A 10,620-nucleotide genomic window follows, 5' to 3' on the forward strand; every position below is an offset into this window, starting at 1 on the left:
ACCCTAAGATCCCTCATGGCATCATATCATTGCTCAGTGCATTGCCTCAAGGATCATAACATGTTTGGCTCCTTAACCCTAGGGTTGAGACTTGTGTGAGTGGTTTGAGATAACCAAGCATGATTGCATTATATATTATTTCTTTTCTTATTTTGATTACTAACAAAAAGCACAAAAATATGTCACTAACTCTTTTTGTTTTGAAGCTCAAGTGATCATGTGCTCCCATGCTCCTATGAAGCTCCCAAGCTCAACGCAATGGCTAGATGAAGATGAGAAAAAAACATGACAATGGTCCACGAAATTCCTAATCATCATATATGTTACCAAGTATCTCAATTTTCCAATTTGATCAAGATAACCCAAAGGGCTTGAGGATTGTTTCCCAAGGAAACCCTAATTCAACTGTGCTTTGACTGTGCCTTGCTCATGAAGCAACCTCAACCTATGATAAAATTCAATTAAGGTAAGTTCTTTTATTCATTATTTTATGCATATATGATACTATTTGAGGATCCTCAATCATTCATTCATCAAGATTGGAAGGTTGGCCTTGAAAAATTGACCAGTCAAGTCATCTGACTAAACCGAGGTCCACTAAGATACAACTTGTGATGTGTTTGTCAAATGAAGATGACCCCAAAAAAATAAATGTTCTTAATAATCCTATGAACAACTTTCATGTTCATAAAAAATCCATTTGAAACTTATAAGGTCATCATTCATTTCAAAACATTATAGATCATCTTGACTGAAACCTTAATTTTGGGTCAACTTCCTAAGGACCTAACTTCCTTAATTTTTATGATTTTGAGATGCGACCAAATTAATTGGAACGCTTGAGATGTCTAATTAAAATGTTATGTTTGACAAAATTTCATAATCTTAAAATAAATACATGTGATAATACAAAACATTATAGGTCACCTTGGACCTAATTCATTGAATTTGAAAAAGTTCCCAACTTCAAATGCCCATAACTTTTTCATTAAAAATCCAAATGATGAAAAATTTGATTCTAAATTTATCATCTTGAAAATATATACAACTTTGATGTTAGAGGTTTTTCCATTTGAAGCTTGCATCATGAAAACAGATGGGCTTGAAGATGCTTACTTTTGGTGAAAATTTTCAAAGAGTGACTTAGACATGTTTTGTGCCCAAACTTTCACAGCCAGTTTTCATTAATTTAAAAATTCCAAATGAATTTTTGCCTAACATGACTTTTGCTACTTATTTCAAGGGCTTTCCAACCATTACTCACATTACTTTTTTGGACTTTCCATATGTGAGTTTCGAAGAGTTCTTTCTTTATGTCCATTTTGGCATTTCATGTTATAATTTGGTATGCAAGCTTGTTCAATCCATTGTGCACGTCCAAATCCATTCCATGAGGTATCAGCAAGGTGTTTCACTCATTTTTGGGACTGCTACACACTTGCACAGGCCCATGCAAGCAAAGTTCAAATTCCATACACACGAGGGAACCATGCTTCACAACCCTCTTCAGCTATAAATAAGAGCTCAATCTTATTCATTTCTCAGCCTGGTGGAGACCTGAAGTGCTGCAGAATTGAAATCCCAACCATTACCAAAGGAATTTTCATATTTTTCTCTCTTTTTCAAGCTTAAAATTCAACATCATTAGTTGATTTTCAAAGCTCAATTCCTTAGCCTATCATCTCAATTACATCTCCAGAGCAAAAGTAGATCAAGATCTTGAAGAGTTCGTGGCCTTAGAAGCTCCATTTCAGAGGTAGAACTTCAAACTTTTTGGATCTAGATCTTGCAATTCAATGTAATTTTCTTTGGTTTATGTGGTTTTCTGAAGTCCTCACACTTGAGGCAGGCCAGTGGTGGTCTCAATTGTTCATTTCGTGCATTTCCAGTTGACACACCATGATCTTCCATCTCACATTTCTCTCTAAATAGGAAGAGTAAGGAAGATCCATGGATACAGTGGTGATGTACATCACCTGAGCTTCATTTTGATGTCCTTATTTTTTATTTTTGTTACAAAAAAAATTTCTGCAAGTGGTGGCTGGAATCTGGTAACTCACCGGAGAAGATGGTGGTTTCCACCACCATCACCACGTGTGCACTTTCCTGATCGTTGGATTGCTTGGCCACGTTATAATCTCATGCATTGGTTGTGTTTACTTATTTTAAATCATCATGTCGCGCGCTTGACCTAAGTCCACCATGCGTCCTCACCTCTGAGCCTTTGATCTATGTCACGTCAATTAATGAGTTTGATTTGGTGGCTGCGCTTTTTTCTATTATTCCTATTTTCTTTTAATTTCAGTTAATTCCTTTTATTTTCAAAAAATTCATAGAAAATATATTTGAAGTCACAAAAATATTAGACCAATTCCAAAAAATTTCTTGAAAAATCTAGTTTCATATTTTGATTTTTAATTATTTTTATTATTTCATTTAATATTTTTTTGTGAATTATTTGATTTTTAATAGTTTTAATTCATTTTTAATTACTTTCTGATATTTGAAAAATCCAAAATATTTTCCTAACACCTATGGATCGTGATAAGTCAATGAAAAATAGTCTCATCAATTTCTTATTTGATTTGAGATTTATTTGAGATTTTAGTTCATATTATGTTATTTTTCATTGTTTTTAATTGTTTTTAAATAGTTTCTGATTTCCAAAATTCTTGAGAAAATTAGTCAAAGTTTATTTGACCATGTTGGACCTATGAGAATTTAATTGGACTTTTTGAAGTTGATTTGAATTAAATTTGAGGTTTGACCATATTTTGATTATTTTATTTTGCATTTATTTTTAATTCAAAAAAATACCAAAAAATTATGAGTGACTTGTTGACTTGTAATCTTCATTTCTTTTCTGTTTAGCATTGATTGATGATGACTTGGTTCACATTTGATCAATTGAGTTTGATACTTGAATTCTCTTTCCCTCCCTTTCATCTTCATCCCATTCTTTTCATCATTTGGTCAATGAGTTAATGTCTTATGGTTGATCTTGACAAATGAGAGGTTTAACCTTCTTTGATCCAAACCAAACTCAACTTGATCCAAGATCAAGTGAGTTGCTTTGTGTCCAAGACAGGTTGCTTCTTTGTCAAGCAAAAAACCTAAAGTCCATACAAGGTCATTCCCCTTTTGTTTTGGCATGGCAAGTTTATGGAGCTTGGCTTACTAGTCATGATCTCTAACTTGTGTTTATTTGCCTATAGTTTTATTGATCGGCCTCAGATAGGTGTGACTACTACATTAGTCCACTTACGATTGCTTAACATAGCGCTATATTGTCTTATGACAAACTAATATAACTTCACTAATTACTAACTTTAATTTGAGCATTTAATTTCTTGTCCTTTACTTTTAATGACATTTATTTCTTGCTCATTTATTCATATTGCTTTTCATTTTGCTCACTTGAGCACATATTTTATGTTTATGTCATTTTGCTTTTTCTCATTTGAGCTCATTATTGTATATAAATATATTGTTATCTTGTGTTTGTTTTGTGTGAACCAAATGCAAAAAGGAGAAAGAACTTAGAATTAGGACAAACCTATGCTTAAAGGAGTTCAAGAGTAACTAGGCCTCATGCCTTTAGAATGCTAAACTTGTTGAAGAGCAACTAGGCCTCATGCCTTTAGAATGCTAAATTTCAAAGTTGACTTTAAAGGACTTCTCATCTAAACTTATTCTTTGTCCATTCCCCTTATTGTATTGTGAACTTTTTGATGTTTGCTCTTGTGTGATAGGGATTCCATCTTGAGATAGTAAAGAGGACCATTGTCATGAGTAACCAAGTTAAGAGAGACAAGCCAAATGGAGATCCTAGGAGCTTGAATCCAAGTTGTTTGATTGCTTGTTTGTTTGCTAAGTCCAAAGGAAAGGAGCATCTTGAATCATCTCTATGATTTCAAGAAAAGGAACTCCAAGGCTTTATCTTTTCTCCCTCATCTTTGTATGCTTTAGGACTTGCCCTTCTCTTCTTCTCCTCACTCCAACCAAGCCAAAATCTTTTCTTGCAAACTTTGACTTTGTTTCAAACTAGAAACCTAGGCGTTATGCCTTTGACTTTTCAAAATCTTTTCATAAATACTCATTGTGAACAAATCTTAAATCCAACTTTGACTTCATTTTTGTAAATACACCTAACTTGTAAATATAACTCACTTCAAGTTTGTTTTGTGGTTCCAATGGCCACCTTTGTTAAAACTTTTCATAAACATTAGTCATATGTTTGAGTTATCATAGTGGTTGATGTGAATCTCACCTTATCCTTAGTGATTAGATTATAAGTCTTCCATACTTATTATAGGGTTAATCCCTCACTAGTATGTTGAAGCTCTCCTCACATGGTGGATTGTTGGTTTAGGTTGAGTTTTCTCCCTTTGATAACAAAAGACCTTAAGGCTTTTGATCAAATCAATTCACCAATCTTTGTGATTTTTACCCCGAACTACGAGTTTTTGATCCTCCTTTGTGATGATACGTAGGCAATGGGTTCATCCATTCAAACAACAAATTTATAAAATATAATCTATTCTCTTCTCATCCCCTCAATCTTTTGCACAAATCTTTTCATAAATGCCAACCTACAACACATATTTGCAAAAAGGGTTCCCTTAGAGTACTAAGGATGTTTTGGGTGCGTAAAACCTTCCCATTTCATAACCAACCCCCTTACCCAGATCTCTGACCTTTTTATTAGTTTTTGATTTGAAAAACTTCTTACTTAACTTGTGTTCGCTTTTTAGCCTTTCCTTTGGATAAATAAAAGTGCAGTGGCAACTCGAATTGTATGTTGACTTTTGGTTTAGTCAATAAACCTAAAGGTAACGAAAACCCCGCTACAGTAGAGAACATACAACAATCACACATTCAACTACACAATCAACAACCACATAGTCTCACACCCTTCACAATAACTTGTAGATATTCACATCTAATTAACAACATCATGAACAATCAACTACATACACAATCATGTATGTAATATACTCCACAAATGACTCATTATGCATACAGTACCATTGATGAACACTCGGGTTCATCTCTTTCCTGATACCCACCATATGGCCATAGCACACCAAATCGTTACATTCATTATAGGTAACGTTTCACCGATTCCCACCTAAAACTGGTTATTCGCACCCAATCCCCACCATAGGACCAGAGCACACAACATGCATTTTCACCTAAACCTTCACCAAAAGAATCACCATGCACACCTCATAATTTATGCACCACGTCATTCATCATACACGACAATTAATCAATGTTACGACATTAATAAATGCAACAACCATAAAATAGTAACAACTCAACAAATGCAAATTCATAGGAATTTATTAATGTTAATTCACCAGAACAATAATACATCATTGGATAAACACAACAATTGGCTAACTGATCATACAAGTCATCATAAACATTTCTACAATAGTCACATGATTATAACTAAAATAATTCACAAAGCACTACCTTAAGGTAGCTTTGCGCGTTATCTTTCTGACACTTCAAATGGAGTCTCATTTGGACTTACGGAACAGAAGTTACGGCCAAAATCGACAAGTGGATCAAACAACCGAAACACGGACCAATCGATTGCTCCAAGGGACCAATCGATTGTCCCAAAGCTACCGACTTCATTTTTTTTGAATTTTTTATGGACCATTGATCACACTGAATCACACCGCATTTTTGACTCGGATTTCACATGTTTTTTAGGTCTTTATAATCATTTTGCTTGTGTTATGCTTTCTTTTGTGTTGTTTTCAGGTATTTAGCTCTTTCAGGACCTTTTTAGAAGAAACGAAGCAAAAAGACCATAAAATTAGGGTTTTCGGAAAAAATTATACTCATGGCGTTCTGCATGGCGGCCGCTATAGGAGAAGCCATGACACATCAGCTCTCAACCAGGAGGAAACTGCCACGGTCCTATGAACTTCCCATTTACTCACATGGCGGGCGCCATAGAGGGGTGGCGGGCCCACCTTTGCATTTCGCGTTCCCACTAAAGAGAAGTTAAAGGGTATTCTGGTCTTTGCATGCTGCTAAGTTCCTCTATAAATAAGTCGTTCTAGTTCATTTCCAAATCATCCAACTTAGTTTACAATACTAAGACTATAATATCATATGTAAAAATGGTAATCCGTCACATCGAGGGGTTATCGCACCTTAGTGAAATTGAGTTGGAGCACTTTGATTTTGCTGTCGTCTTTATTTTCAAAGTCAAAGGTTTATTTACTTTCTTGTACCAGATTTAAAGCCTTCGTTTGGAGCAGGTTCTAATTTAATCACCTTTTTATTTTACTTGCCATGCCTTACTTTATTTAATTCCTTGCTATGCTTTACTTTGTTTAATTTCTTGCCATGCCTTACTTTGTTTAATTTCTTGCCATGCTTTACTTTACTTAATTCCTGTCATTGTCTTTACTTTATTTAATTTTCTCTCGCTATTATCTTTATTGCTCGTTTTAATTGTTTTACACGCTTTACTTGTTCTTTACGCCTTACATTCTAAACAATTTTTCATCATGATCAATATTGTTGTGTTTGTTTGTATTACCATGTCTGGCTAAATCTTTCAAAGGTTAGAATGTAAGGATCGCGGTTAAAGAGATGTTTCACATATTGCATCTGTAGAAATGCTTTAGGGGCTGTTTTGATTTTTAATTCGAGTTTTCTAAAACAAACTTGGTTAATTTTAACTACTCAAGGAGTGCGAAAGCACCCTGGCTTAGTTAACTAGGGAATTTTATCACTTTAAGGAAAAACAATTTTTAAAACTGTTTTCGAATGCTTTGATAGATTTAAAATCAGGAAACTCCTTAGGTAAAGTTTTCGAATCAAAATCACTTTTCAAATAAGCTTACGAGTCTTATTTCTTAAAAATAGGTTTACTACTTTAGCGTTCTGCGCACCTTTTATAAGTGACAATAAAAGGCCTTAATTTAAGGGTAAACACGGTTCTGAATACGTGAAAGCGAAAGTTCCTGTTAAATGGATTCTTTTAAAGAGTAGAAAACATTGCCCCATAAGTAGTTCTATTTAGACAATTGAAGCATCGTTTAACTGACGTGAAATACATTCAAATCTTTATCTGCATTGTATTTATCATTTTCTTTATTTACTGTTATTTTGCGACATCAATATCTCATTTGTACCATCTTAGATAAACACCGTAACAATAGTAATCGATAGATTGATGATTTGGTCTCTGTGGGATCGATATTCTTTTATATTACTCTGACGTGATTCGTGCACTTGTGAATATAGCGATCAAGTTTTTGGCGCTGTTTCCGGGGACCAACTTCATCAAATTTCGTACCCTGTTGTTACACCGTCTAGACTAAGGCATTATTAGCCGGTAAATGCGAAGAACCCGTAGTACCGGAAATTTAGTAGATCCTTTAGCGGAACCCGAACGTTACACTCGTACACGCCTCTTACTCGTCCGAATTAAGAAAGCTATGGTCGAGAATCGCGACCGGAGACCTCTTAAGGAATTCGCCCTACCCTCTGACGAGGAACCCAGTTCTATTATAGTAAACCCCCTCATTCCTACCAACAATTTCAAACTAAAACCATCTTTACTGCAATTAGTGCAACAAAACCAATCCGCGGGTCTCGCTACTGAGAACCCAAATCAACATTTAAAAGTCTTTATCCAACTGGCCGACACCTTTAAATCCAATGGTTCTTCACCTAGTGCGATTCGTTTAAGATTATTTCCTTTCTCCCTCAGAGATAGAGCATGTTCATGGTTAGATTCACTTCCAGCTAACTCAATAACTACCTAGGAAGACCTTAGGAGAGTATTCCTTGCTAGATATTTTCCCCCTAGTAAGACTACTGTTCTTCGAAACCAAATAACTAGATTTACTCAAAACCAAGGAGAATCACTTTTTGAAGCTTGGGAAAGATACAAGGAGCTGTTAAGAGTCTGTCTTCACCATGATCTAGAACAATGGCTGATCGTTCATACCTTCTACAATGGACTCCATTATAACACAAAGATGAGCATCGACGCTGCCGCTGGTGGCACGTTGATGAACAAACCTTACCCTGAAGCTTGTGACCTAATTGAGGATATGGCCCAAAACCATTACCAATGGGGAACTGAATGAGCATTAGTGGAGAAAAAGGAGACCCAAGGTGGAATGCATGAGATAAGTTCTATGGACATGATGCAAGTGAAGATGGACGCTTTAGTCCTTAAGGTCGAACATATTGCTACAAACTCTAACACCGCAGCGGCAGTCCACACAGAGTGTGAACTTTGTGGATCTAAAGGACACGAGTCGGAGGAATGTAACCTTTTGAAAGACCTGAACACCGACCAAGTGAATTACACCCAAGGTAACCCATTTTCAAACACTTACAACCCTGGATGGAAGAATCACCCGAATTTTTCCTATAAAAACCAGAATCCTATCCAAAACTATGCACCTTAAAGACCACAAGGTTTTCAAGCCCAAAAGCCAAATCAACCTATGCAAGTTGTGCCCCAGAAGCCTAACCTTGAGAAGATCATGGAGAACTTTATATCAGGCCAGACTCAGCAAAATAAAGAATTCCTAAACCAGAACATTCACGTAAACGAGCTGATAACACAATTAGGGACTAAGGTTGATCAGATAATTACTCACAATAAGATGTTTGAAACCCAGATCTCACAGGTTGCAAAGAACCAAGCCCCACAAACTACACCTGGAGGACAATTCCCTGGACAACCTCAACTCAACCCTCGAGGGCAAGCTAACGCTATCGCATTACGAAGTGGGACCACTTACGAAGGGCCTCATAACCCAACAATGAGCGAGTCCAAAGCTTCTAAAGAAAATATACCTACCAACCAAGAAGAGGAATCGGTGGAACCCGAAAAACAAATCGACCAAGAAGGAGAAGCCAAGGATAAAACTTACAAACCACCACCCCCGTACAAACCACCAATCCCATATCCGCAAAGACTTAAACAAACCAAAATCAATAACCAATACCAAAAGTTTATAAAAGTAATAGAGAAGCTTCATGTAGAGATTCCTTTCACCGAAGCCATCACCTAAATTCCATCTTACGCCAAATTTCTCAAAGACATCTTAACCAACAAGCGTAGGCTTGACGATCCCAAACCCTTGGAATGCAAATTTATTTTCGAGAATAAACTTGCTAAGAAGGAGAAAGACCCTAGGAGTTTTTCTATACCTTGCATTCTAGGGTGTCATGTGATCGACAAAGGTTTCCTAGACTTAGGCGCTAGTGTGAGTTTAATGCCCTTAACTGTGTGTAAAAGGTTAAACTTAGGAGAATTACAACCGACTAAGATGTCCCTCCAATTAGCTGATAGATCTATTAAGTATCCTATAGGCATATTAGAAGACATCCCCATTAGGATCGGTTAACTTTATATCCCGACAGACTTTATGGTCATGGATACAAGGAAGACGACGATATACCTATCCTTTTAGGTATACCATTTTTATCAACAGTCGGAGCTATAATAGATGTTAAAAGAGGAAAATTAACTTTCAAAGTAGGAGATGAAAAGATAGACTTTATTCTTTTAAAGTTCCTGATGGCACCAATCATAGGGGACGCATGTTAGACGATTGATATCATAGATGAATGCATAAGGGAATTTGATTAAGAAGGACCTATGATCGAACCATTTTCAAAGCCGAATGAAAAGGATGACGAGCTAAAGGAAACAAAACCTCACACTAACGAATGTTTGGCCCTTACTCCAGACCTTTCACCAAAATCTCAAAAACCAGCTCAAGAACTTGAATTGCCCAAGAACCTAAGATACGAGTTTTTGGATAAAGAAATGAACCGCCCCGTAATAGTTAATGCCACCTTAAACCAAGAAGAGACAAACCAACTCTTGAATGTTTTACGAAGATACCCCTCTGCCTTAGGATACAACATCTATGATTTAAAAGGTATAAGCCCATCCTTGTGTATACACAAGATCTCGCTAGAGGAGGATTCAAAACCTTCCAGAGAACATCAGAGAAGAATCAATCCTGTAATGAGTGAGGTGGTAAAGAAGGAAGTCCTTAAACTGCTAGAAGCTGGTATAATCTATTAGATCTCCGATAGTAAATGGGTAAGTCCTGTACATGTGGTAACCAAAAAGGGAAGCATCACAGTCTACATAACGAGAAGGGCGAGTATGTGGCTAAACATATAGAAGGCAGATGGCGTATGTGCATAGACTATAGGAAACTAAATAAGGCAACTAGGAAAGACCATTTCCCCCTTCCATTCATAGATCAAATGCTTGAGCGTCTTGCCATACACTCTTACTTTTGTTATCTGGATGGATATTCTGGATTTTTCCAAATACCCATACACCCCTAGGATCAAGAGAAAACAACCTTCACCTGTCCTTACGGAACATTTGCTTACAGAAGAATGTCGTTTGGACTCTGCAATGCACCAGCTACTTTCCAACGTTGTGTGATGTCAATCTTCACAGATTATCTCGACGGAATTATGGAAGTGTTCATGGATGATTTCTCGGTATGTGGGTTTGACTTTGAGAATTCCCTCATTAATCTTAAGAAAATCCTAGAAATATGTGTAGAAGTTAACCTTGTATTAAACTGGGAGAAG

At 36.3% G+C, this 10,620-nt stretch overlaps 1 non-coding gene across 1 annotated transcript; it reads right to left on the reverse strand.

Moving 5' to 3' along the window:
* Window positions 1-7,856: 7,856 nt before the first annotated feature.
* Window positions 7,857-7,962, reverse strand: LOC127108859 (small nucleolar RNA R71). Its single transcript, XR_007796362.1, has one exon. It is a non-coding gene; the product is annotated as a small nucleolar RNA R71 (small nucleolar RNA).
* Between the last annotated feature and the right edge of the window lie 2,658 nt (window positions 7,963-10,620).

Source organism: Lathyrus oleraceus, chromosome 7, assembly GCF_024323335.1.
Source record: "Lathyrus oleraceus cultivar Zhongwan6 chromosome 7, CAAS_Psat_ZW6_1.0, whole genome shotgun sequence".
In the NCBI taxonomy this organism is placed as follows: Eukaryota; Viridiplantae; Streptophyta; class Magnoliopsida; order Fabales; family Fabaceae; genus Lathyrus; species Lathyrus oleraceus.